This window comes from Schistocerca gregaria, chromosome 1, assembly GCF_023897955.1.
Source record: "Schistocerca gregaria isolate iqSchGreg1 chromosome 1, iqSchGreg1.2, whole genome shotgun sequence".
Classification (NCBI taxonomy): Eukaryota; Metazoa; Arthropoda; class Insecta; order Orthoptera; family Acrididae; genus Schistocerca; species Schistocerca gregaria.
The window spans coordinates 734778034-734805360 of record NC_064920.1 but is presented as its reverse complement, the minus strand read 5'-3'; the positions used below and the strand labels follow the sequence as shown (position 1 = coordinate 734805360).

General features: G+C 42.7%; 1 protein-coding gene across 1 annotated transcript in view; it reads left to right on the top strand.

Moving 5' to 3' along the window:
• The window catches only part of LOC126271423 (iroquois-class homeodomain protein IRX-6), a 776927-nt gene that overhangs the window by 441335 nt on the left and 308265 nt on the right, over positions 1–27327 (top strand). The gene's annotated exons all lie outside the window — the stretch shown is intronic.

The following is a 27327-nucleotide window of genomic DNA, read 5'->3' as shown; positions in this document are numbered from 1 at the left end:
TACAAGTGATTTATATAGCACTTTGTTTAAGAAAATTGCATATTCCATAATGGTATAAAAGCCTGAAAATGTCAATAAATTTTCCAATCTATTCCCCTTGAGGAGGGACGTATGGAAAACTGGCCAAAATGTAGACTTTTTTTCCTACCGGGTTGTCCTATAGTCTGTTAGAAATATTGTCTCCAATTTTAAGAGTTTCATTCATACTACAAATGATGTGAAAGCCATCATATTTGAACTACTGCGCAGTGCCAATCCCCCTTTTCTATATGACTCTTTTCTTGTTTGCGATATCTTGTTAGCTCCTGCCATCAGAGAAGACATTTGCAGAGTGCAGAAGGCTATGAGTAAATTTACGGTGCTTTTCATTTATTAAATAAATGCACACACCCTGGAACAAAAAGCTGAACGAAAGCGTTGAAAACCTCATTTGAAAGAAGTGCCCAAAAACAACAATTTGCTCGTCTATTATTGTTAAAAGAGGCTCATATGGTGCTTGTTGGTGTTCAATTCAGCTGCAGAGTGAAAATCTCATTCTGGAAACATCCCCAAGGCTGTGGGTAAGCCATGTCTCCGCAATTTCCTTTCTTTCAGGAGTGCTAGTTCTGCTAGGTTCGCAGGAGAATTTCTGTAAAGTTTGGAAAGTAGGAGACGAGGTACTGGCAGAAGTAGAGCTGTGAGGACCGGGCCTGAGTCGTGCTTCGGTAGCTCAGATGGTAGAGCACTTGCCCGCGAAAGACAAAGGTCCCGAGTTCGAGTCTCGGTCCGGCACACAGTTTTAATCTGCCAGGAAGTTTCATATCAGTGCACAGTCCGCTGCAGAGTGAAAATCTCATTCTAGAAGAATGGTTTGTTTGTAAAATACTGCGTAGCAAGTTCGAAAACAGTACGACAACTGAAATACACTGTAGCGTGGGACGAAGTTGAGAGCGAATGCTGCAGCTACGGTATCGTTAAACGGAACACGACGTCGGTTCTGACCGGCGTGTCTAGCCTGGGGACGCTGCGTGAGTTGTCTGAGCGAGGCTGGGTGTGCGCGGGGGCGTGCCCGGAGCACGCGAAGTGGGGGCGGCGGCTGCGGCTGCGGGGGCGGCGGACAGGCGGACAAGGCTGCGCTCATTACAGCAGCTCAAACAATAAGCGCGCCAGGTGGAGGCGGCCGCTACAAGTGTCCGGCGCGCCCTCTGCGCCCCGCGCTCTGCGCTGCTCGCTGCTCGCTGCGAGCGGCCAACTGCTGGCGATCGCTACACGTCGTGCGCGCCAGCTAACGGCTGTGCGATTACCAGCTACGCGCTCTGCTAATGCCACCCGTAAATGAACTGACGGCGCCCGCTCACAACACGTGTTACACGCTAATTTATACACGCTGCGGGCATTCTCATAAGCACGCTAACTTCCGAATGTATTAAGCGAACTGCGGCAATAAACGTTGAACAATTTTTTTTTTTTTAAACTGTACTACGTAGTTTTCCAGTTGTGATTATGGCGCTCGTGGTCACTGTTTTCTGTCTGGCGTTGACGAACGTGCTGTAGGAATCAGGCTTAACATTAACTCACATAAGGATGTGGCGTAACTTATCTGCTTCTGAACGGATTGCTTCGATAATGTTAAGGAAAACGTGACTTGTATAGGACGAATCATTTCGAGACGGACTTCAGGTGGCCTCGGCAAATTTTTTGCGTTTCTGTTGCTGAAATCTTCTGTCCGAAGAATGGTCTGATGCAGCTCTCCACGCTAGTCTATCACGTATGAACCTCTTCATATCTACTCAAAAGTACATCCATCTGAACCTCATTATTCTAGTCAAGCCTTGGTTTACCTCTACAGTTTTTGAAACTTCCTGGCAGATTAAAACTTTGTGCCGGATCGAGACTCGAACTCGGGACCTTTGCCTTTCGCGGGCAAGTGCTCTACCATCTGAGCTTTACTTCTGGCAGTACCTTGTCTCATTCTGGCTCTACAGTTTTTGTTCCCTCATACTTCCCTCCATTACGAAACAGACGTTTTCCTCACACTTGAGGATGTGTCTTATCAATGTGCGATTTTTTTTTTCAAGCTGAGCCATACATTTCTCTTCTCCTTAGTCTGATTAAGTATCACTTAGTTATCCGACCTACCCCATTTAAACTTCAACATTCTTCTGAAGCACCTTATTTCAGAACGTTCCATTCCCTTCTTTTAATCTGTTTACCTCTTCTTTATATCTCTTTATCGTCCATGTTTTACTTTCGCATACGGCTGCCCTCCAAACAAATACCGTCAGTAGAGACACCCTAACATTCAAGTTTATATTACATTTTAACACATTTTGCTTGTTGACAGAATGTTTTCGTGCTTTTGCAAATCTGCATTTCGTATATCCTGTTACATCTTCCATCGTCAGTTATTTTCGCCTCCGAATAGCAAAACTTGTCTTCTACATTCGATGTGTCATTTCCTAATCCAATTTCTTCAGAAGCTCCTGATTTTATTCTAGATTCCATTAACCGTGTGTTAATGTCTGTCGTACAACCTCTTTCGAAGCCTCTACCCATTCCGCTAAACTGATATCCTTAGTCCTTTGACGTCTCTAACACAATTACAATATCATTAATAAATATAAAAAGTTTTAGTTCTTCTCTCTATATTGCAATTCCCTTTCTAGATTTTCATTTGGTTTCAAATGGTTCAAATGGCTCTGAGCACTATGGGACTTAACATCTGAGGTCACCAGACCCCTAGAACTTAGAACTACTTAAACCTACCTAACCTAAGAAGGACATCGCACACATCCATACCCGAAGCAGGATTCGACTGTGCGACCGTAGCTGTCACGTGGTTCCAGACTGTAGCGCCTAGAACCGCTCGGCCACCCCGACCGGCTTCATTTGGTTTCCTTTGCTGCTTGCTCAATTTGCAAATCGAATAGCATGGGGGGGGGGGGGGGGCAGGCTACCACTCTGTATCACTCCCTTTTCATCTACTACCTCCATGTCCTTCGACTCTTGTAATTGCAGTCTGGTTTCTGTACAAGTTACGGATGACGCTCTCTGTAGGTTATTCTGCTATGTTAACTTATCGAAAGAGGGAATTCTAATCAAAATCTTTCTCTAAACCCACAAATTTTTCAAATTTTTGCACTTCTTCAGTCTACCTTTTCTCACGTTAAACTGGCATAAAACTCGAAGTTTTTGACAAAAATCATCCGCAATATTCGTAAAACAAGTAACTTTAAAACTAAAGCTGCAAACTATAAATGTGGATTAAATGGGCTTCTGTTTAAAGATGGGAGCACAAGCAAGCTAAATTACGCCGGATGTTAGAGACCAACAATCATGTTCATCTTGCTCAGTAACGAAATACCGTATCGCCCAATGAGTCCTGCAGAAGCGACATTAACTTGCCAGATCAGGAGCTCGACGAAGGACCCATCCTGAATAAAATTTCGCGCACATTGCCAGCTGCCGGTATTATTAGACGTGCGGAGGAAGCAACATGTCATCTTCTTCAGGACGCGGTCGATAAAACGTAAGGCTCGATGGCATTCCTGTTTTAGCAACGGTGAACTACCAAGCACAATGGCAGCAGAGCGGAGAGACAAGGACTTAGTTTTACGCAGAGTAATGAGTGTTTTAATATGTGTACTGGTGATTAGGAAAACGCTAAGGTTATTTTTACGCCATTGATAGTAATGAGAAAGACGAGAAAAGCAAACCAACATACCGGTTTCTGAAACTTATTTCTAGACTGGCAGTCAGCACATAAACAAAGAAATTGCTAGTTATGAAAAAAAATTGCAGTGTATGCCGATGCCATTTGGACGCCGTTTACATCTTTCGAGTGAGGTGGCACCGCAGTTTTGTTATTCATTCGAGAGGAGCGGATTCCAAATTCCTGTTCTCCATCCAGATTCGAGTCTTCCACGGTTTCCCTAAATCTGTTAGAATTGATGCCAGGACGGTTCTTTTCGAAAAGAACGTGGCCGACTTTCTCCACCATCCTTTCCGTATTTGATCCTGTGCTCTGTCTCCAATGTACTCAGAATCAACGAGGCGCTAAATTCTAACTTCCTTTTTATCATTTACATCTGCCTTTGACAGTCAGCTGCTTTTGCGACGAAGACAATGGAGGGTAACTGGTGATAACTGTTTCTTAGAGTTTTGGCAGTAATCCAAGCTATAATTTTCTGCCCGGCGTTTCGCCTCTTGCTGCTGAAGGCATCCTCAAAGGCTACGGTGTCAGATAGCTGATTCGCCGGCGCTGAATTCTTAGAAAAACATTCTACACTTTTATCGCTCAGCTAGCCGGAGGAGTTACCTCTAAGAGTATAACAATTATTTGAAAGCCTCCGATTTATGGTGAAAGGCGAATATTGTCGAATTATTAAAATTTTATGCCAATTTGCTGTCACAATTTGACCAAGAACATTTTATAAAAACTAAATCAACCCTGTAGTCCCACAAGTAAAAAACCAATGCTTAGCCACCATGGTATCCATTCAAATGTTGCTATGTATTTGTTGAAGTGATTGCTTAATAAATCTTTTGGTGATAACTTCCAAGTTCTAAGCATCTTTGCGTTACTTCTTGGTAGCAGCTAAACGTTGCATTTCAACTAGTTCGACATGATCAAAGGTGCACTGCGTATAAAATAGACCAAACACACTTTAATTATTTGTAGGTGACTCGATCACCCTAATCCTGGGCTGTAAAGCCAATAACGCCACCAGTAAAACTGTATATTATGAAGATGACCTGCCACAAGTCACTGATACTGGGAAGGAATAGCGAGGAGTAACAATATACAAATAGAAAAAGTAAAATAAATGTTTTGAGTTGTGTAGTAACAGTGCTGAACAGAGCTGAATGGTGCAGAGTATTTACATCATGGACACTAATACTAAAATAATAAAAAAGATTATAGATGCGCGTTAGAGCATCAAGGCAGCCCACCAGTTATACGCAAGAATAATAAAGCATTTATAAGACCGCGTTGCATTTTTTATTTTTCTCTTCCTGTCTTTATTTCGATGCCTCATATTGCCCATTTGGAAGATACAGCGCACAAAGAGTAAGTTCAAACTGCTTATCCTATCACCAGTTTAATTTTGCAAGACATAGAAAGTTATAATTGGATTCTTAATGTGTATTCATGTTAAAAAGCATAGAAATATAGTACCGAAAGATGAAGAGGAAAAAAGATTGTGGCATACAACATAGCATGTGTAGTTCACATCATTTCTGCATCTCTGCTACTACAACAGTCACTTCGGAGAGACTTGTATACCTCCTGAAAAATTACCATGACGTTCAACATAACTAAAGAATTAGAGCTGCCTAATTTAAGAGAAAAGCTTAGCTAACGTAAGATGTGTATGTACGCACAAAGAGCATCTTGAGGAACAGTGCAATGGAACAGTAAAATCACAGAAGTATACTTCTCATATTGTAGGTATCAGTACGCAAAGAAGGGTTATTACTTTAAGACCTGCAAAAATCTGGAACAAACTGTCCATTCACAATAGTGTCACTAAAGAAAAGAAGACGTCGATATGAATTAAACCGAAATATTTACTTTCTAAATGATGTCCATTACGAAAATGGATGCTAGTATCGGATTAGTAAGATAGATATGAGGATACTATCAACAGAATCAAGTTCATTAGCACTAAACAACAAAATTTCGTGCAATAGCAGTAATTAAAAGTAAAACATATTTCATAGATAGAAGTCGCGATGCTATAAAATTGTAGGGAACTGCAGGAAGACCGAGATTTGGTGCAGGGAATAGTGCTTGCTCCTCAACATAAACTAATGCAACGCATTGGCCATAAATAGGAAGTAAGACCCATTACTGTATGATACCACGATTACAGAACAATCACGGGATGTAGTCACATCCGTGAACTATCTGGCATATGCGTACAACGCGACTTAAAGTGGAAAGACCACATATAATTAACCGCAGATAGGGTAGACACCTGACATTTATTAGAAGAAGCCTCGTGAAGTGTAGTCCACCTTCAAAGGAAAAAAAAAATGAAATGAGCGTATGGCATCGTTGGCCGCGAGGCCCCAAGCGGGAAGTTCGGCCGCCAAGTGCAAGTCTTATTTCAGTTGACGCCACATTGGGCCACTTGTGCACCGGTTATGAGGATGAAATGATGATGATGTTGACAACACAATAACCGGCCGTGGTGGCCGAGCGGTTCTAGGCGTTTCAATCTAGAACCACGATGCTGCTACGGTCGCAGGTTCGAATGCTGCCTCGGGCTTGGATGTGTGTGATGTCCTTAGATTAGTAAGGTTTAAGTAGTTCTAAGTCTAGGGGAGTGATGACCTCAGATATTAAGTCCCATAGTGCTTAGAGTCATTTGAACCATTCGCTGTGTCTGCGTGTATATGCAGATACAGATATATAAGTCTTTTCTCTAAAGGAGTTTCATTACTATTCTGTCACTGTTATGCATGGATGTATCAGACTAGACTGCTTAATAAAGCACACCGTCTTCAGGCCACAAGTGGCCCATCGGGACCATCCGACCGCCGTGTCATCCTCATGTGAGGATGCAGATAGGAGGGGCGTGTGGTCAACACACCGCTCTCCCGGTCTTTATGATGGTTTTCGTTGACCGGAGCCGCTACTATTCGGTCGAGTAGCCCCTCAATTGGCATCACGAAGCTGAGTGCACCCCAGACTGCTTGATAATAGGCCTAAAATATGAACATGAGATGTAAACATAGGTGTTCGTAAAGGGGTGGGGGCCAAAGGGGGCACTCACACCCTCCTGGATTCTATCCAGGGCCTATTTATTCATTACAGAATTCTCTCACCATAGCAATAATTTTCTGCGACTCCACTAAACCGCAGATTAAGCACCACCGACAGCGATTAGAAATACTGCAGTTTTAGCAGTAACTGTATATCTTGGGTTTTCTTCTTGTGATTCTACTTACAGGAGATCAGGCTGATCTCTTGCGGCAGCAGTTTCGGCTCTGATCTGCAATCAAGACGTATACAAACCTTCACAGAACGGTGCCAAAATAATGTTTTCAATCTTTGCTCTGTCGCTTTCTCGTTTAGCTCTTACCGAGCAGAAAGAGTTCGTCTGACTCCCTAGCCCACGGATTCCATCGTCCATCACCGATTCCCAACACATAAACATGGCAGCGTTATACATTACAGTCACCCGTCGGCAATTTCGCCCTGTTGCACAACGGAATTAGGACAATAATTTAAGATTTCTATGTGGAAAAAGAAAACCCGCAATGGCTTGTGGATTCTGCGTTCTGTTTTACGCGACACAGCCCGTGTACTGCACTCGGAGCTGCGCGGTGTAGCCGCGCCTTCTGAGGCGCCTTGCCACGATTCGCGCGGCTCCCTCTGTCGGAGGGTCGAGTCCTCCCTTGGGCATGGGTGTGTGATTTGTCCTTATCGTAAGTTAGTTTAAGTTAGTTTAAGTAGTATGTAAGCTTAGGAACCGATGACCTCAGCAGTTTGGTCCCGTAGGATCTTACCAAAAACTGGACTCGGAAGAACACAGCTTTGTTATACTGTAGGTGTGTACATCTATACTTAATCTCAAACGCTTCAGTCGAAAAAAGGTAATGCCATTTTCTGAGCTACAAGGGAGGAAAAAATGTGTGAAATTTCAAAGAGGATAAATATGTGTCCTTCAGTATTGGGAACTTGTCAGTGTCTATGGATGCAACACAGCACGACATGCTGTTACCAAGGTACGAATTCTACCTTTCAGCTGGCTCGCTACGTAATGTGGAAATGTGGAATGACGAGGATTACCTTGCAGCAGTTACAGGCTGCTAAAGACTGATTATACCGGCCTAGTTGAGAACGGTATTGAGCATTTTCCCACATTCAATAGTCGTATACTGGCCCTGAGCTACAGTTTTACCTAACCAACGCAAATAAGTCGTTAAGACTTCATCTAGTTCAGACTTTTAATATTCAGTTTCTATCTAACATTATGGGAGAACGCGTAAATTATTTTTGTGAGTACTTTCTAGCTTGTTTCATAACTCATTGAATATCCCGGATTTAGTCAAATGAGGATACAATTTCAGATTGTTGAATCAAAAATATATAATCCACATTCATATTAGTAATGTAACTGGTGTACTTTGTATATACTATTGAAATATACTTACCGTTTACGCACTAAAGTAATCTGCTTTAAAAATACTAAGTAGATAACTATTAATTTTTCTAGATGAAATAAGTCTTGTGTACTTCTTGTTTAGGTCTCGGGCAGACACGTTTTAAAACTCACGGGAACAGTTATATCCAAACTGGCAATCATGGACTCTTGCCACCTGTTGAAAAATTTATGCAACCGAATGAGAGCGCGGACTGCTATCTTTGACTGTACATTTCCTACGATGGAAGGATTACAAAACATATGTTTTCGTGTAAGTGAGATTGGTATCATTCTCGAATTAAAAAAACGTTTGTGTGTTTTATATGATAATTCTAAGAGCACATAGACGAAAGACACTCAGTAACAAAAATCTGACAGGCGAAATGATTTTGAACTCTGTAAAAACTCATTATTTCTACTGTATAAATATCAGCACGTAATCGCCTGTTTGTAAAACAACCGGAACTCCTACCAACATCGTCTGAATATCACTGCACCGAAGTGTGTTGTTGTATCTGTATGTCACGGGGTTTATGTATTGATTGAGCGATGGATGTATCGATCGTTCCTAAACATTATTCCGCGAAGAAAATACCGTGGTAACCAACATCAAATAATAAGAGAGCGTATTTCACAAGACAGCGGCCTTGGTAGACCTGAAAGTTGTTTTCGACGACGTCGTGAGTCGTTAATACAAGGTTACCCGGCGCTTCTGTGGAACGGAGACGGAGGCGGCTGTCAGCGAGCCGACTTCCTCCTCGTATTACTCACTGTTATTAATGCAACGTTCCTCACGCGATCCTTGTCAAGGATGTACATACTGCACTACACATTAAAAGCATTCCTGAACACGGATAAAACAACACTCGCGTTAAATCATTTCCTTGATCAAATAAACTTGTTGGTTCGCGATCGCATTAAGTTGTTCAGCAGCAATGACGTATGGTAACGTCGTCTTCCTCGCACTTGTTCGGGAAACGTTTTCCTTGCTCAATCTGTCAAGAAGCTTTTCCCGCTTCTCACTTCTCACTTTAATTCCATCTTAATAATAAATTACTATGTGCGCTGAGTATTTCCTTGCTTGATAACTTCCTGGTGGCTTTCGACAGTGGCTTCTATTTTGCTCTGTTCAGAGGTTTTAGAGTCGACTGGTGGTAAAGCAATATGCTGCTGTTTAGCGTAGACTACTGCGCTACGGCAGAGAACATCACTTTGCTCAAACTGCACACGTTTATGTGCAGATCAAGAGGATATTGTAGTGTTAATGAATATTTCTCCTGTCTGCCTGAAAAGTCACCTCACGCTTGTCGATTTCCTTATACATTATTTGATTACGTGAAATTAGATTTCTAAAAGGCTTCCGGCACTATACCACATCGTCATCTACTAAGCTAGAAACGACCATATGGCGTATTTTTGCGGATATATGATTTGTTCGATGAATATTTGCGTAACAGAAACCAGGAAGTTACACTGAATGGCGAATATTCTATGGAAGCGAAAGTAACATAGAATATGTCCCATGCAAGCGTAATAGGGCCTCTACCATTCTCAGCGTACGTAAACGATTTGTCATATGGGGTTAACAGCACTGTAAGGTTGTTCGCTGACACTGCTCTTGTCTGCAGTTGTACAGTCGTATGGAAATGCATAACAATTGGACAAATTTTCAACTTGTGTAACGAATGACAATTCTATTTAAGTGTGGACAGGTGAAAAATAATATCTATAACAAAAAGTTGTAACACGTCATCATAGGATTTTAAGAAGACTAGAAGGGTTCTTAGAAAGTGCGGTGCGCCTGTAAAGGAATTCAGATACAACACGCTAGTGCAACCAATTCTAGAGTATTGTTGCAGCGTTTGGAGAACTCATCAACTAAGCAGGACAATAGACATCCAACGAATTCAAAGATGCTTTACTAGGATCGTAACAGGTAGATATAACCCAAACGAAAGTGAAACAAATTCTTGGGAAAATAAAATTGTTATCATTGGAAGAAGGACGACGCACTTCTCGTCAAACCCTTCTGGATAAATTTGGAGAACTTATATTCTAAGAAGAGTGTGATACCATTCTGCTGCCACCATCGATCATCATGAAAATAAAATATTAGGGCACGTGAAGTGGCATTTTGTCCTAGCTCAACACGCCAAAGGAATAGAACAGAAAATCTTTATTAATGGTCCGAAATACACACCGCCATACACTGTGTAGTGGCTTACGAAGTACATGTGTAGACGTAGATGCAGATTGCTCTTGTTTTCTTTTATTATAGGTTCCTAACATTAAACACAACGTTCTCGTAATAGGAACGCACTTATCAAAGTTTTACAGAGCGAATACTGGCGATTCATCTGAACAATAGAAAGTGTGGGTTCCTCCACGTGAGTACTAAAAAAACCGCTAAAATTCGGTTGCACGATAAATAATGCATATTTAAAGATTGTTAAGTTAACTAAATATCGAGGGATTGTAATATTACGAACAATTTAAATTGGAAGCATTGCATGGAAAGTGATATGGAGAAGGCAAACTGAAGACTGTGTTTTATTGGCAGAATACTACCAGATGCTACAGATCTACTAAAGAGACTTCCCACACTAAGCTTATCCGTCTACTGCTAGAGTACTGAAGCGAGGTATGGGATCCTTACCAGATAGGTTCGACGGAGGATATCGTAAAAGTTGAAATCAGGGCAATTCGTTTTGTATTACAGCGAAGCAGGGGAGAGAGTGCCACGGAAATGATAAGGGGGCCGGGGTGGCAGTCATTAATGGAAGAATTTCAGTCAAAAATTTTCTTCACCGAATACGAAAATATTTGTTGAGTCCCACCTACACAAGGAGAGACGAAATCATAAAAAATTAAGAGAAATCAGAGCTCGCTCTGGAAGATTTATGTCTTCATTTTTCCCATGTGCTATTTGAGAGTGCAACGGCCGAGAAATTGAAAGCGATTCTGTGAAACCTCTGTCGAGCACACGGACTTTTTTTTTAAGATGAAGAGCTACTTAAGCACTGTAGAAAGCAAATTACTACTGTTGACAGATCTACAAGGTATGGAATATAGTTTAGTAACAAAACACGGGTATTTGTGGCCAGAGGGTGGGTTTCCTGTGGCTCCTAGTAAGGAATGCAGTCACATCTACAGCTGTGAATAGCGAATAACACTTTAAAATAGAATTCATCGAGCCCCAACAACGAATTTTCTCGGTTGCTTTTATTAAATAGCTAGCGGCCTTGGGATGCGACTTGATGGACATAGGACCGGCAGCGACTGGGTGGGAGCGCCGTGTGTAGGCGTCGGCGGTGACGAAGAGGAGAGCACAGAGCAAGGACCAGGTACCGAGCGGCAAGATGGCCGCCGATAAGGCTGCTTCCTGCTGGCTCGCCACCTTCTCCTCGCGCTCATCCGCGGGAGGGGTCAATGAGCTCACATCGCCTACTGTTGCCCACTCTTCCCGCCAAAATATCCTTCCCAAGTAAAGAGCTGCCTGATAATATACGTTCCTCATGTTTGCGTTCTGTCGTCGGTGAACAGGAAAATCCTTTGCAGCCTAGATCGCTTGGTACTGACCTGTTTCCACAGAATCTTACTATTATCATAGGATCTTCGAAAAATTCTTATAAGCATGCAGACAATGCATACAATGACAACACCTTCCACTCATAGAAAACGACTCCAAGTTGGCTTGTCAAGCACATAAAAAAGCATATATAAAATACCCACTGCATATCCTAGTCACACAGTTTCTGCAGTTGATGTTTTATACATTCATTTTTATGTGTCTGACAAGCCAATGTAGTGCCATTTCCTATCAATGGAATGTGTTCTCATTATATTGGTGGCATGTACGCAAGTTAATTAGAATCTGGCGAAGATCCGGTGATGGCAGCAAGATTCTATCGAAACCGGCCATTGTGAAATAAAATAAAAGTATCAAGCCATCTTCTCTGCAGAAGATTTTCCTATTCACCACCTGATAATGTTGTACTGTGTAAGGGTTGATGCAGTCTCGACGATTTCTATGTTCCTTTTTTCATTTCGTCTTGCGTTTGGGTCTTTTAAGCACCAGAGACATTGCCAATTATTCATGCATACTTTACAGTCCTTCCACTACAGTGTTCCTTCTTACTCCCGCCTTACGTGCTCTTCCTCGCCTCCAGTCCATCTGGGCAGTCTGCTCTTGCTTCTGACGCTGAAATCCTTGCGCTTTTAATATTTTCTCGCTTAAATATCTTATTTCTGCCATTGCATGTTGTCTTATTTTTTTCGTGTATTTCGGTACCTCTTCAGAACAGCATTTTGGTATCTTCTTTTCCCAAACATATTTAAAAACCTATTGGTTGACATAGAGACATAAATGTACAAAATTCCTTTCAGCACTATTGCTCTACTGTTTTCTATGTTCTGTTCTATTATAGGAGCAGTAATGCTTGAGCCCTACATTACTTTAAAAAGGCGATGGTTCACTAGTTTTAAATATTATTGAAAAGCATGATTTGGCACAATAATTGTTTGCTACTTCATTAAAACTATTAGCATCAATAAAATGTCAGACCGCTCTCAGAATTAAAAGTGAAAATCACACAAATTACAGGACACGCGTCCATCGTGACTATTTTTATCTAGCTTAAAGTTATATACAAACTAATGAAAATTATATAATGCAGGAAAGTGCCAATTTTTACGTATGATCGATTTTGCTATTTTGCCCTGTTAACGCGCGAGTATTGTCTTACACAGGGTAAGACAGACGCTTGGGAAGTTTTTAGACAGTCTAGGGGTACCTGGCCATTCAAAATAGACAAGTGGAAGTTTTAGTAACCATGCAGCGTTGGTCAAGTGCGCTACATGCGCTTGCTGTAAATGCGTGTTACAAGGGCTCGGATACTTTAGTTGGAGCTGAAAGCGCTTTCCGTCGGGAGTTTAATTTACCCTCACCGACTCCCCTGCCACCTTCCAACGCTTTCCACCTTCGCGGGAGAAACTTCGAATCCACTGGTAATACTGTAGGTGGGAGAGTAAAAACCGGACCCACAAGTATATTGGTCCTGTGCGTGAAGCTTTACGAAGAAGTCTGCGGAAATAAGTTAGACGACACAGCGCAAAACTTGGTCTCTTCCATTAGGATGGCGCAGTGTTAATGGATTTTGTTAGACTCGCTTTTCCTGCTCGTCTCATTAGCAAAAATGGCAATATTCCGTGGCGTCCCCGTTCATCACCTCTATAGGCTCGAAGTGTTTCTTCCTCATGGGCACATCAAGTCCGAAGTTTTCCAGAAAAACCATCCAAGAACCAAAGTCGTTTCGAAGCAGTGAATTCATCGAGAAATAAACAAAGCAGCGTCATGGGATGACTGACCCTCCGACAATGTGTGCCAAACTAACGCCACTTGAGTGATATTGTATTAAAAATGATAACTTTGAAGGTAAATTACTAATTTATTCTCGTTTAAACTATATTCATGTCAAAAATTGAAATTTGATTAAATTTCCCATTTTTGTGAATTTTTTTATCTTTCCCTTTCCCCTCTGACTGCCCCTCCACGTGCCTTCTATTATTTTAATATGTTAATTTGTGATTTTGATTTACATAACAGGTAACAGACAGATAACATGTAATTCACGTTCTTTTATAATATCTAATGATGTTCTGTTATTTGAAAGAAACTGTTACTTTTTATGAAATAAAAGTAATGATTTTTGAAAATTTATTTTCTTGCTGCTATCGGGCGAAGTAGCACAGTAGTTAATACACAGGACTCGCCTACTGGAGGTCACTTGCTGAAATCCCCATCCAGCCATGAAATTTAGGTGTTCAAGGGTTTCCATATATAACTTAGCTCAAATGCCAAGATGATTCCTTTTTAAAGGATAAGTCCGATTTCTACCTCCACTGTCACCCGACCTTCCACTCCGACCCCCAGCCATACTATCTTCATGATAAAAGCTAGTTCCTGTCTCTAATGAACTCGTCGTCTTGTTTTTGTTAGTATATCTAATATTCTCCTCACAGTTATCCATGCCTTGCATCTTGAATCGGTTACAGTTCAGTGCCAGAAATTTGCTTGTATATAAAAGCTCTGATTTGGCCACTCTAGCATTCGTCACAAGTAATTTAGGGTAATCGGAAATGTTGATGGCGCGACAGGAATATTTTACTCCGCTCCGCCCAAATGTAAATCCTGTTTCTCTGATATTAATTATTAACGCAAAGTGCGTCAAAGGTTCTCACAGTAAAACGTTACCGTGCGATGTGTCTTACAGCACCGATTGCTCAATTTGCCGAGATTAATTATCGTCACGGCTCAATTACAAATCGACACGCGGCAGAGTAATGAGGGTTACGATTCAGCTTATCGACTGCATCAACTCATAATAGTTGGAGTACTACCAGTTGTACAGGTATGGAATAGAGAAACACCTGCGGCCTCGTGAAAGGAACAATGCCGACATCCGTCTGCAGTGACCTAGTGAACTTCGGAAAATCCCAAAATATGGGTTGCTCAGCACAGACTTTCAGGCCGTTTAAAACACCGAATACAGTCCTGTCTGTTAACCATTTCGCCTTCTCGACCAGTGCCCCGGAAGTACCTAACCTGTTGTCCACGTAGCCTCTGCTTACGATAAAGAAAGCTCACGGACAACCTCTTCGAACGGAATCTTTACGTACACTATCGTCTCCTACGCATGTTCATGTAGCTGATATAGTAAATTGACTGTCGGCCGTGAAAAAGAGAGAGAGAAAGAGGTGCCCCAGCGAGGGAAAAAAAGACCAAGACGAAGGAGAGCCAACATGGGATCGTTGTTTGTTGCGCTTAACGGCGACTGACATTCCGGTTGACAAGTGTTCTCTTGTTAGCGCCAGCGGACATCGAAACACTATCTGCATATCGTCTCGTTAACTGCAAAAACCGCCACCGACCCATTGTTCCCAATTTACGGCTCGTTATTTACGACTCGCGCATCGTTCGAGACTGCGCTGTTAACTTCACAAGTACTGGTCCTGACGATGCTACATTCTGTACTAACCTCTCTATTTTCTTTGCTTGTCCACAGCAACGTTGTTAATGCATGATGTGCACTTATAAACGATGTATACCCCCGCAGCCCAAACAAATGAATACGTTCTAGGTGCGGTGATAAGAAGTCTTCTCAGTAGTAGAAAAAGCGTGACCGCGTCCGGTAAACAAATGTTGTGTGCTTGTCGCATTATCAACAAAGCTATCCGTTGTCTTACTCGCACTCGTGGAATTTATGGGACAGCCACTTCTGCCTTTGTGCAAAACAAAAAAAGAAGAAAAAACGTAGTCACGCCCCTGTAGTAGAATATGTCTTAGGCGCTCTGCTCTCCGAAAGAGCATAGACAGAGCACTGTACAAATACAGCAGATTATTTGGAAGACTGGCAGTTTCTGCTACCCATAGATCTAAATTATGATTATGATGATGATGCTTGTGTTGTGGGACGCTCCACTGCGGGGTCATCAGCGCCAGTACAAAGTCCCAATTTTTACACAGCCCAATTTTTGTACACAGTCCAGTCTAACCACTGTTACGAATGATGATGATGATGAAATGATGAGGACAACGCAAACACCCAGTCCCTGGGCAGAGAAAATATCGATCCCGGCCGGGAATCGAGCCCTGGGCCATGTGATACAGAGGCAGCAACGCTAGCCACTAGACAAATTATGATTGTGTTCACGTAGTATAGGACTAGGTAGCTTTTGTGAGACTATACTTGGACAAATTGTAGCAGGGTTCAAACGGCTCTCAGCACTATGGGACTTTACTTCTGAGGTCATCAGTCCCCTAGAACTTAGAACTACCTAAAGCTAACTAACCTAAGGACATCACACACATTCATGCCCGAGGCAGGATTCGAACCTGCGACCGCAGTGGTCGCGCGGTTCCAGACTGTAGCCCCTAGAACTGCTCGCCACAGCGGCCGGCTTGTAGCAGGGGTAACGTACAATGTAAATAGCTTTGTCAACTATTTTGTTCATAAAACCGTAAATAACTTAACACACAGTACATTGTTATGCGCTGTGTGTCCTCTTGAGTGTTTCGCGGCGACATGCCTAAATATATTTATTCATTATTCCGAGTTACTTTTAATGGGCAGCGGACGAACCACATTGCAGTTTTGATTAGCATCTATTCCAACAGATGTTTCAGAGTTTACGCATAATTGCCTACCATTTTAATCCTATGGCTAACAATACTATTTAACTCTACTTAATCCACCTTGATTTCTGTAGTGCCGGGAGTCGAGGCGTTTGCTTTGTTTCTGAGAATGTACCCGTACTCCCTTCTGTCTTCGTTTGCTATGTTTTTATTACAGCACCAGCAGTGTGCAAAATCACGGATGTATATTATATTTTTTTACGCTTGCGTATTAGCCTACGATCTTTTTTTTATGACGGTTAATGTCCTCTTCGTGTAGCGCGAAATAGAGACCCACAGCTCACTCTGCTCATCCATGAAAGCTATAAGGCAGTACACTGCGTACTCCAGGTTGATAACCGTGCTCCTCGATTACCGGAAAACGGCCGATGCAGTTTCGTAGGACTTCCTAGTAAACAGCATTCAGCACGTGATTCTTTACAAGGCACAATCGTCAGGTGTGGCAGCAGCTTCGGGCTTACCCCAAGACAGTATTACGGGAGTGTTGACTGGATGACAACGTCGGAAGCTCCGTCTGGGTGCCGCAACTGGCGCCAGAAAACTGTAACGAGCTGCAATAAAACCTTCAGACGAGTCTCACTTGGTGCTGGGCTTAGTAACGAATCGCAGGAAACCCTCACAATCGTAAAATACATGTGAGTATGTATCCATTGTGGAGCGGACACTTGAAGCCAGTTGTGTGAAAGGTAAAAGATGGAGTGAAATTTATTGGAAGATTCCTATGGAAATGTACGAGGGCGTACTAAAAGTAATGCCTCTGAACTTCTTATGTGAAAACTCTTAAAGTGTTTTTTAAATAAATCAGTGTTTATTAACATTCTAAGCGTTGATTTTTGTTGGCTGCATATTTATTTCTCAACAACACACTTATTCCAAAGAGAGACAAGTTTGCTGATACCGACTTTGTAGAATGTTTGACTTTGTTGACGGGACCACAAGCTCACCTCTGTTTGTGCCGCTTCATCACTATCAAAGTGAGTTCGTCGAAGGGGTTCCTTAAGTTTTGGAAACATATGAAAATCGGATGAGGCCAAGTAGGGGCTGTATGGTAGGGGATCGATGACAATGAACGCAAGGCATCAGACTGTTTCAGGTCCTGTAGCGCATGTGTGTGGCCTGGGATTGTCATGCTGAAGGAAAGGGTGCACCATGTGTGGACGAACTCTTCGAACTCGGAACTCAGTTAAGGCACACTATTCCTTACGCACCGCCAAGTTACACGCCACAATTCGGAGCCCTTTAGCGGCAGAGGGTTGCAACTTGCTTCAGCGAAGAGGGGAAAGTCGATCGAGTGATATGCATGATATGTACGTAATATCCCAGACGATATTGAAAGCAGAATAAAAATTTCGGCGTATTATACCCTCTTAATCGACAGAAGAAGTATCCTTTGAAACCTCGTTTCGCTTATTGTAGGGTGCTGCTCGTCAGCCTCGAACTACTACAGGAAGTATACATAGATTAGATACAAAGAAGAGCAGCAGTTTTGGCCGCGGGTTCGCTTAATATGCACACGAGCGTCACGGAGATGTTCATCCAGTTTCAGTAGCACGCGCTTCAAAAAAGTGACTGTGAGTCAAAAAAAATCTCGGACAGCATATTCCAAGAAGAGTGAAACAACATAGTACACTCTTCTACATATAAGTCATGAAGTGAAAGCGATAGAAAAATCAGGTCAGTATGGAAGTTTAGCGGCAGTCGATGTCTACGCTCATAGCTCGTGAATGTGAAAGGAAGGGCGGAAAATGACAGTGGAATGCCAACTACTTTCCACCAAGCGCTGTTGAGTCGGCTTATGGAGTATGCACGTAGATGTAGATAATGTTGCTGTTCTCCAATTAATGCACTTGAGCTATAAACTTTGCTCAATATATAACAAGTTACTGTTTGATATGTGGCTCGCAGTAATAAACCGTTTAGTGTGCAGCATTAGCAAGAGCGGATTAGTTAGTATACAGCAGGTGTCCTTTTCGATGTCATAAAACGCTACAGGCAGGAACCCTTAGCAAGCTGTCAATCTTTAAATCATTTTAAGTCGGTTCCGTCACTTTCAGTGCTTATTTTTATTTGAGTTTCTGAGGCAGCGATGGGGAACCAGCACGGCATTCACTAAATGGTTGTGGAAAACTGCATGTAAAAGACAACCGGGCTGGATGTTATACCATTAGGGCACAAATCACTATTGAAGAAGTTTATTGGTCGAGATGGCGCAATGGTTACCACACTGGACTCGTATTCGGGAGGACGACGGCTCTAATCTGCATTCGGCCATACAGATTTAGGTTTTTCGTGATTTCCTTGGATCACTTAAGGCAAAAGCCGGGATAGTTCCTTTGAAAGTGGGCGGCCGATTTCATTCATTTCTAGTTTGTGCTCCGTCTCTAATGACTTCGATACTAACGAGACGTTAAACTCTAATCCGAATCCTCTTGACAACTTAAGTTGGAGCCTGGGCCACTATCATCTCTAGCAAGCTACCAATCTAGGCATTACGCTTTAACGAGGAAACTAGTAATTTACGAATTTAAGTACTTGTAGTCAGCGCAACGTTATTACACCGGACTCATATTTGACTGGCTTCAAAGTTGGTGACTGTTTCTGGTTTGTTATGCTGTCGTTGAATGATATAAATTATTGTTATGATTAATTCTCCTTCTATCGTGCCAAATAAAACAGCTACTCGTTTCCAATTCAGTGACTATGGCAACGAAGAACAACTGGTGCAGACCACGACAGGACTAAACAATAAGTACAACACTGCCAGTGTCATGCACTGTCGAGTAACTCTAGGGTTGTTAAGTGCCTACACCTAGACGGCTAACGATAAATCATTATTTTTAAATGTGTAGCGTAATAATTAATAATGTAAATAACAATGTGACTGACGAATTTCCCAATGAAAAATTACACACAATAAACTTCGTAGGAAACTCAAGACTGTAAAGAAGTTAAGTTGACTCGCGTCACAAAGAAACCAATATTCTAAAAAGAAGTTGGGATTCTAAGTGCAATTTCTTAAGCATAAGAAAGAAAATGATGAAATCATCAACCCATTCGGAACAGATTGAAGAACTTGAGCTTTTGGAAATGCCAGCATGGTTTGAAACAGGCCATGGATATGCGTCGCAAGCGACTGGGTCTTCACAAAACTCATCTTTAATGCCTGAGGCCTCACGCATTTGATGGGGCGGAAAAGCTCTGCTGCCAAGGTGAATCCGATCCGTGTCAGACATCCTCTGCTGGGAAGGAGAGCATTTTTCTGACTGTCTGGGGATTTGACGGCTTCACTCCAACAATTGTGCTTGCCTTCGTCTTCCGTGCTACAAGATGGAATCGTTCAAAGCATAATGCTCGCTTTCTAAGTCATAGCACGTAGCCTAGACGGTGTAGTCTCCCGTCATTTCATTTGCTTATTTCCCGTTACAGCTTTCAGTGGTGCAAACGACACCGTAATTCAAGTGAAGAGGAATAGCTGTTTCGTTTGGCACGCTCGACGGTGAATCTTCTGTGAATGCACAAAAAACTAGAAAAAATTTCACCGATTTTAAATATATGAGTCCGAGGTCGTACCGTTGCGCTACCTGTAAGAACTTAAATTTAGAAATTTATTGTTTCCTCGCACAGCGTAATGCGCAGGTTGGTAACCTGCCAGACATGATGGTGAGCCAGGCTCTAATTTCAGTTGTGCACTGGATTCACGTTTAATGGTTTGGTACCGTCAACAGTTTTGTTGTTTACTGGTAGTTTTCCACCACCATATAGCGACTGCCTTGCAGGTTTCCCACCGCTGCTTTAGAAACGTAAAAATAAAGCACTGCAAGTGACAGAATACACTTTGGGCTATTGAAAGCTGAAGGCGTTCACAGTAATCTTGCTTTTTGTGGCATCAAAACCTACAACCTTAGAACAATATCCGTGCCAAAGGCGAGTATGGATCTCAAAACGAGTGGCGAAAATTCGCAGAATCAGAGAAACTAATTGCAAAGTACAGTGTTAGCTTAGTATAGGTTGCGAATGTTGTCACAGTCGATCGCCCATTATAAGTTTATCTTCTTATTTATCATAGATGTATTGTAAGCGCCACTTGTCACCAGAGCTTGAACCTGATATAGAGAAAACGTCACTGTAATATTAAAGCGATGTATGCACTTTTCTGTCAATGTTTACTGCGAGCTTAAAGATTCGAGCGGATGCAGCGTTAAAATATAGAGGACTATTATACTACACGATTTAGCCATGATGGATGTTTCAGTGTTCAAAGAGACAGTACATGGTTGGCAAGTACGTCGTGAATTGAAAGTTCCTACCTGTTAAAAAGCAGTTCTGTCCTTTTTATGCGTAAATAAAATGTAAGTTCACGAAAACACGCATTTCATTCATCTTGACCTCGTATTACAATTTCCTCAGCAGCAAGCTGAATCCACGACGATAATACTATGTTTTCAAATGTACACTGATGTTAAAGACACAGCTTTTGGTCGATCAACACAATGTGATGTATAAAGTCTCATTTGAATTATTGTTTCAGGCTACCAAGCAATTGTGACTACGCCTTGCTTTGAAAAGGGCCTGTGTCATCATGAATAAAATATCTTCGGTGTACAGTGCAAATAGCAAGTAACTTCAATATAATTTGGTTGTTTACCACTGTGAAATGAGCAGCTTTCATGTTTTTCCTCTGCGTTTTTCACCTAAGTCAGTGAAATATATTCCACGGGAAAAAGTTACACTAACAACTGTTCTTTCAAGAGGTCGTTTCAATAAAGGGATGAGAATAGTTCCAAACAAATATGTTCTTAAGCAGGAACTCTGGAGTTTCTTAACAAGAATTTATTCGTGTTTCAGCCAGCCGTTGTGGCTGAGAGGTTCTAGGCGCTTCAGTCTGGAACCGCGCGACCACTACGGTCGCACGTTCGAATTCTGCCTTGGGCATGGATGTGTGTGATGTCCTTAGGTTAGTTAGGTTTAAGTAGTTCTAAGCTCTAGGGGGCTGATGACCTCATAAGTTAAGTCCCACAGTGCTCAGAGCCATTTTTTATTCGTATTCAAATAAAGTACAGCGACCTCGTTTTTGTCTCCAAGCCGGACCTAATACAGAAGATAGTGTTGGAGAACGAAAGCACACGAGTAGCGGCTAGAGGCTGTACACAGCGTACTAAGCGTAGCTACACCTGTTAACGGCCCCCTCAAAGGAAATCGCTTTACTGCGCGCTGTCTCCGGTATAAGGGACACATTTCTTTGTCGTCCGGCTGCTCTTGTGCTCCTTTGAGCTTCTGCTTAATTTCTCGACGTCTCTTTCTTACGATGTTACATCTGTAAAGCATGATGTTCTCTTGTTAACTTCGCATCCAATTAGATACGATGTTTATTATTCTCACAAAAATAATCTCAGAAACAGTCTGTAGACAATGGTTTCATAAATTACAGTACGGCCTCTTCTTCAGATTGTGCCTTCACTCGAGCGATCTTTAATGCTTTTATCCTATTGAAAGCACTTCCAAACGGTTATGGCTGTCTTCTCTTGAATTCTTATTGCAAGAAGCGCTCTTCTAAAGTAGCTCACGCAAGAAAAAAACATTGAATTCATCTTGTTGTCATTCAGTATCTCTCAGACTTGATATAGCGTAAGGGATGTTTGTATACCCATGTTACAAGCCAATTATTAACGTTTGGATACCATCGGGCTTAAACATAAAAACTATTCTCTAATATCCCGCCCTTCCGAGAAAAAATTCTCCCCGTCGTAAGTAGAATGAATCTTTATACTGCATTCATTACATAAATGAAAAGTTATTCGGGATGTTTCCATTTCCAGTTTCTTAAGATTTCTTCAACTGCTTTGGTATTTTGTAGCGAAAGAACGAAAACACGAAGTAAAGAAACGGGAAGTTTATACCTATAGCAAACTGGAAACCACTGTAAGGCATAAGAAACAGGAGACCGAAACACATAAACCGCATTGTCCAGATATCTGCAGAAGTTTTCATCCGAGAGGACAAAGGTAAAGCATCAGATGAATGTCCAGGTCGGCCGTGTAGCGGCCGGCGCACAAAAAGCTTGTCATTACGGAGGAATGCCTGCAGAACACAATGTGCCTCGGATCGCAGCAGCCCAAGAACAGAGCGCCGGCAATGACGGACGGCTGTCATCGCGACGTCACGCCGCCAGCCAAACAAATCGATACCGAGCCGAACGCCCTCCGTCCGACCCCGGCGGCTATCGACAGCAGGCCAAGTTTATGTCTTTCTGAAATGTGTGCGTGTGTGTGCGTGTTGCAGCGCGCTACCACGACCGCGGACACCATCCTGAGACACTGATTACTGCCAACGCACAGAGAAACTTCTCATTAAGCGTTTTTCACCCTTAGTTAAACCGAGAAAGCAAGACAAGGTAGTTTAAAACCAGTACTGTGTTTCATGTTGCAAGATCTCCAACGACATGTCTTCCTAGATACAGACGCTAATATGTTGGCGACTGACGAGACTTGATCTAAATTTTCCAAGCATAAAGTTTCCGTCGAGGACATTAATTTAATCTGCTTGCTGTTCATAGCAGAGTATACTTGGGGCCATTTTAGTCAGTCCCTTATAAAAATGGTTTATGAACCTCTTAACTTCTCTCATTTTTACTTCTCAGATCTATTTTTTGCAAGAAAGAGGTTCTCTTGCTTTCAATAAAAGTTTAATTCCCATTTCCATGACAATTTCATTTTGATTGAAACATCCTCATTGTTCTTTCATTTCAATCCAACTGTCTGCGAATTTCACGTACTCAAACATTAGTCAGGAATAGGTCAAGTGAGGTGAAATGTATGCGGTCTTGCTTGTAATTTCACTTTCCCTCCGGGGAACAGCCTCAAAGAAAGTTCTCCTCCTGTCGTATCTCTGTTTTCATTTATTTCTACTCTTGCACGACTTTGCTACTGTAGATGTCGCTAATATTGTGTATTGTCATGTATTACTACTTTTTCCGAAGTTTGTACAACTTATCTACACTTTATCTATACGAGGATGACCTGCCACTAATTACGCCAGATCGAAATGTGGACAGGCTGTTCTTCTTCGTCACAGTTAGTCTTACATCTACAGTTCGATTATAGTATCTTTAAGTGAATAAGAAAATATTATCGTGTCGTTGGTATTCATTACTTACGTGGCTTACCACCCAGACCTAAACAATCCTTACATTCTGAGGAAATATTTCCCGTGTTGCGTTTCCTTTAGACCACCTGAATAGGGAAACAGATTTCGAAAGCAATGAAGGATTACGACACAGTATCGAGCATCCGAGTGTGCTTCCGATTATTCAGTAGCCGAAGACACATTTGTAGCCATCGTCGACCTATAAACTATTTATGGTCGTTCCTCTTTACTCAATATGCATTTATTTGTCTCGAAGCTCTTCCTTTTAGTTAACTGTTGCATAATGGTGAGGTCCATCAGTAGACCTTCCTGCATATGTGCTGTCGTGTTACCGTCACTTCCAATACTGATCATCCACATGTTGTTATTACTCTCTGCTGTTGGCATTGGCAGTAGCCCCTATAAGCAGTAGTAGTCCATTACTATGCGAAATCTCGAGACTCATACCGCAGTGATTAATACTTAACGGTTAATACTTCCTTAGAAAAAAACGTTTTCAGCAGTCGGACAACAAAGAGAGCCTACAAGGGTTCTATTTTTACCGATTGAGGCCAGGAATCCAAAAAACGAGAAAAACTACTGATAACCACACGCAGTTGAGGTAAAAGAAAAATATATTCTTTGGATTTACGACTTTCGTACTTTCTAATGCAAACTAACTAAGAATTATAATAACATAAAAAGTTAAAATCGAAGCACAGTATTCTCTATTAGTACTTTCGTTTTTGTGAATTAGATTTTCGTAACATAAGCTAACGGACATCACGGGTAACGGAAATGCTCAAGCAACTCCGTGGCAGACACAGCAAGAAAGGCGTTCTGTATCACACTTTGCTTTAGTGTTGAAGTTCTGAGAGCGTTCGTTCCCCCAATAGTCAATAAATACAGGTTGGTAAGAAACACTCTGAAAAGCCTACAAGGGTGTTGCAGGGGGGGGGGGGGGGGGCTGTGCTGAGAAATAACTGATCTGAAAAAAATTTGGTACGTTGTGCCGTTTCCGAGATATTTAGCATTGAAGTTAGCGAATCGGGTCGTCGCGCTCGCAAAGTCAAGCAGCCCGCCAGAGAAGTGTCACCAAACGAGTTCTTCGTTTGGTTTCCTCTAACCGGACAAGAGTAGCTTTTACTCACCTAACTGAAATGTATGAGTTCTGAAAAAGGCACATTTTAACTGGTAATGAGTATTTGAACAAATGTCGGTGTATTATCCTCTTTTAGCGCGTGCGCTTGAATTTGCGCGCACAACGACACGATTAGCATACGTCAAAGCTAACTAAATCGGAAACGGGCAACGTATCGATATCTTTTCTTAACAACACTTTTACAAGCCTTGCAGACTGTTTCCGACCAACCTGTGTATTCCTTCCGCCCGTGTATATCTTGCCCCTGCAACAGGAAGAGGGGGAACTGACATAACGTAACCTCCGTTATACACCGTCAGATGGCTTCCAGGGTATAGATGCAGATATAGATATTCATGTAGAAGTGAGTGATCCCGGTATTCCTGCATTGAATATAGGGTCTAATGAATTTGCCAGGAGAATGGTTTTTCAAAATACACACATCAAAAAAAGTTTTGCATCACCTTAGTTCCGAGAGTTCCGGAAACTGTACAGAAAATTGCAATAGAGACCAACATAAAAATCATTTCCACTCTATTTTTATTGCACATGAAATCCACACACTACGTGTTGTATCACCATACAACGAGACCTTCAGAGGTAGTGGTCCACATTTCTGTACCCACCGGTACCTCTAATACCCAGTAGCACGTCCTCTTGCATTGATGCATGCCTGTATTCATCGTGGCATGCTATCCACAAGTTCATCAACGCACTGTTGGTCCAGATTGTCTCATTCCTCAACGGTGACTCGGCGTAGATCCCTGAGAGTGATTGGTGGGTCACGTCGTCCATAAACAGCCCTTTTCAATGTATCCCAGGCATGTTTTATAGGGTTCATGTCTGGAGAACATGCTGGCAGTCTAGTTGAGAGATGAAGGAAATCATTCACAAGATCTGCACGATGGTAGCGCTAATTTTCGTCCATGAAGACGAATGCCTCGCCAATATTCTGCCGATATGGTTGCACTACCGGCCGGAGGGTGGCATTCACGTATCGTACAGCCGTTAGTGCGCCTTCCAGACCACCAGCGGCGTACGTTGGCCCCACGTAATTCCATCTCAAAACGGCAGGGATCCTCCACCTTGATGCACTCCCTGGACAGTATGTCTAAGACGTTCAGTCTAACCGCATTGCCTCCAAACACGTTTCCGACGATGGTATGGTTGAACGCATATGTGGCACTCATCGGTGAAGAGAACGTGATGCCAGTCCTGAGTGGTCTATTAGGCATGTTGTTGGGCCCATCTGTACCGTGCTGCATGGTGTCGTGGTTGCAAAGATAGACCTCGCCGTGGACGCCGGGAGTGAAGTTGCACATCATGCAGCCTATTGCGCACAGTTTGAGTCGTAACACGACGTCCTGGGGCTACACGAAAAGCATTGTACAACATGGTGGCGTTGCTGCCAGGGTTCCTCCGAACCATAATCCGTTGGTACAGGTCATCCACTGCAGTAGTAGCCCTTGGGCGGCCTGAGCGTGTCATGTCATCGACAGTTCCTGTCTCTCTGTATCTCCTCAATGTCATGACAACATCGCTTTGGTTCACTCCGAGACGTGTGGACACCTCCCTTGTTCAGAGCCCTTCCTGGCACAAAGTAACAATGCGGACGCGATCTAGGCATGGTTGAACTACAGACAACACGAGCCGTGTACTTCGTTCGTGGTGGAATGACTGGAACTGATCGGCTGTCGGAGCCCCTCAGTCTTATAGGCGGTGCTCATACATTGTCTTTTACATCTTTGGGTGGGTTTAGTGATATCTCTGAACAGTCGAAGGTTCATACAATATCAACAGTCAACGTCTCTCTGAAGGAGTTCTGGGAACTGGAGTGATGCAAAACTTTTTTGATGTGTGTATGTCTGAAATATTTCGGTTTCTCACTGTCAGCTGTCTATTCGAGCCGAATCTTATTCAAGATATTTGTTGGGGAGGACTGCACATTTTTTCAGTAGCAATTAACATGGCATGTGACTGTGCCCGTATCTTAAAGACTCTCTTTCCAAATTAGGTTACTGTAAGACACGCTAGGCGACACGGCTCAAGTGTTTTGTAGTCTTTCGTACCTGTACCGAGTACGGGTCAGTTAAAAAGTCTACTTGACGTCAGCGGCGAGTAGCTGGTCGGGACGCGCTGGGGGTGGGGCCTGTTGTGTGGGCGGAGTGCGGCGTGCCGGCCCGGGCTGCCTGGCCGGGTCCCGCGCTGCGCGTCGCAGGAAACTGGGCCCGTGTCTGCGGTCTGGCCGACAACTGCGTGTTTACACTTCCGTCGCTAACACTAATCTCATCCCGCAACTACTTGGACAACAGCTGTTTACACGGCCGGACCCGGCGGCGACGCTTTGCTAAGTCTGACCGCCGCCGGCCGGCCGGGCCGCTCCGCAATTAATTGTCCGCAAGCCGGCCGGCGTCCGGGGGACTGCCAGGCGCCTGCGGCGCGCGCCTGCGCTTTTAAAAGGGCGAGGCTTCACTGACGCCCACCTTCGTCAGACACTACCAGTCCTTAATCGTTAAGCGGCGTGTCCGGAAATTTTAACACTAAATACATTGGCGAGTTAAAGTAAAAACGGTGTGCGGTATTTGGTAACGATTTTTTGTTCTTGTTTTGGGACGTACACGTAATCAAAGACGTAAAAGCAAATAAACTCATTTTTCATGAAGATCCACTTTAGAAACAAACTAAAGCGAAAAAAATCTGGAACTAAAGGTATTACAAAAATAAACAGTCTTCTT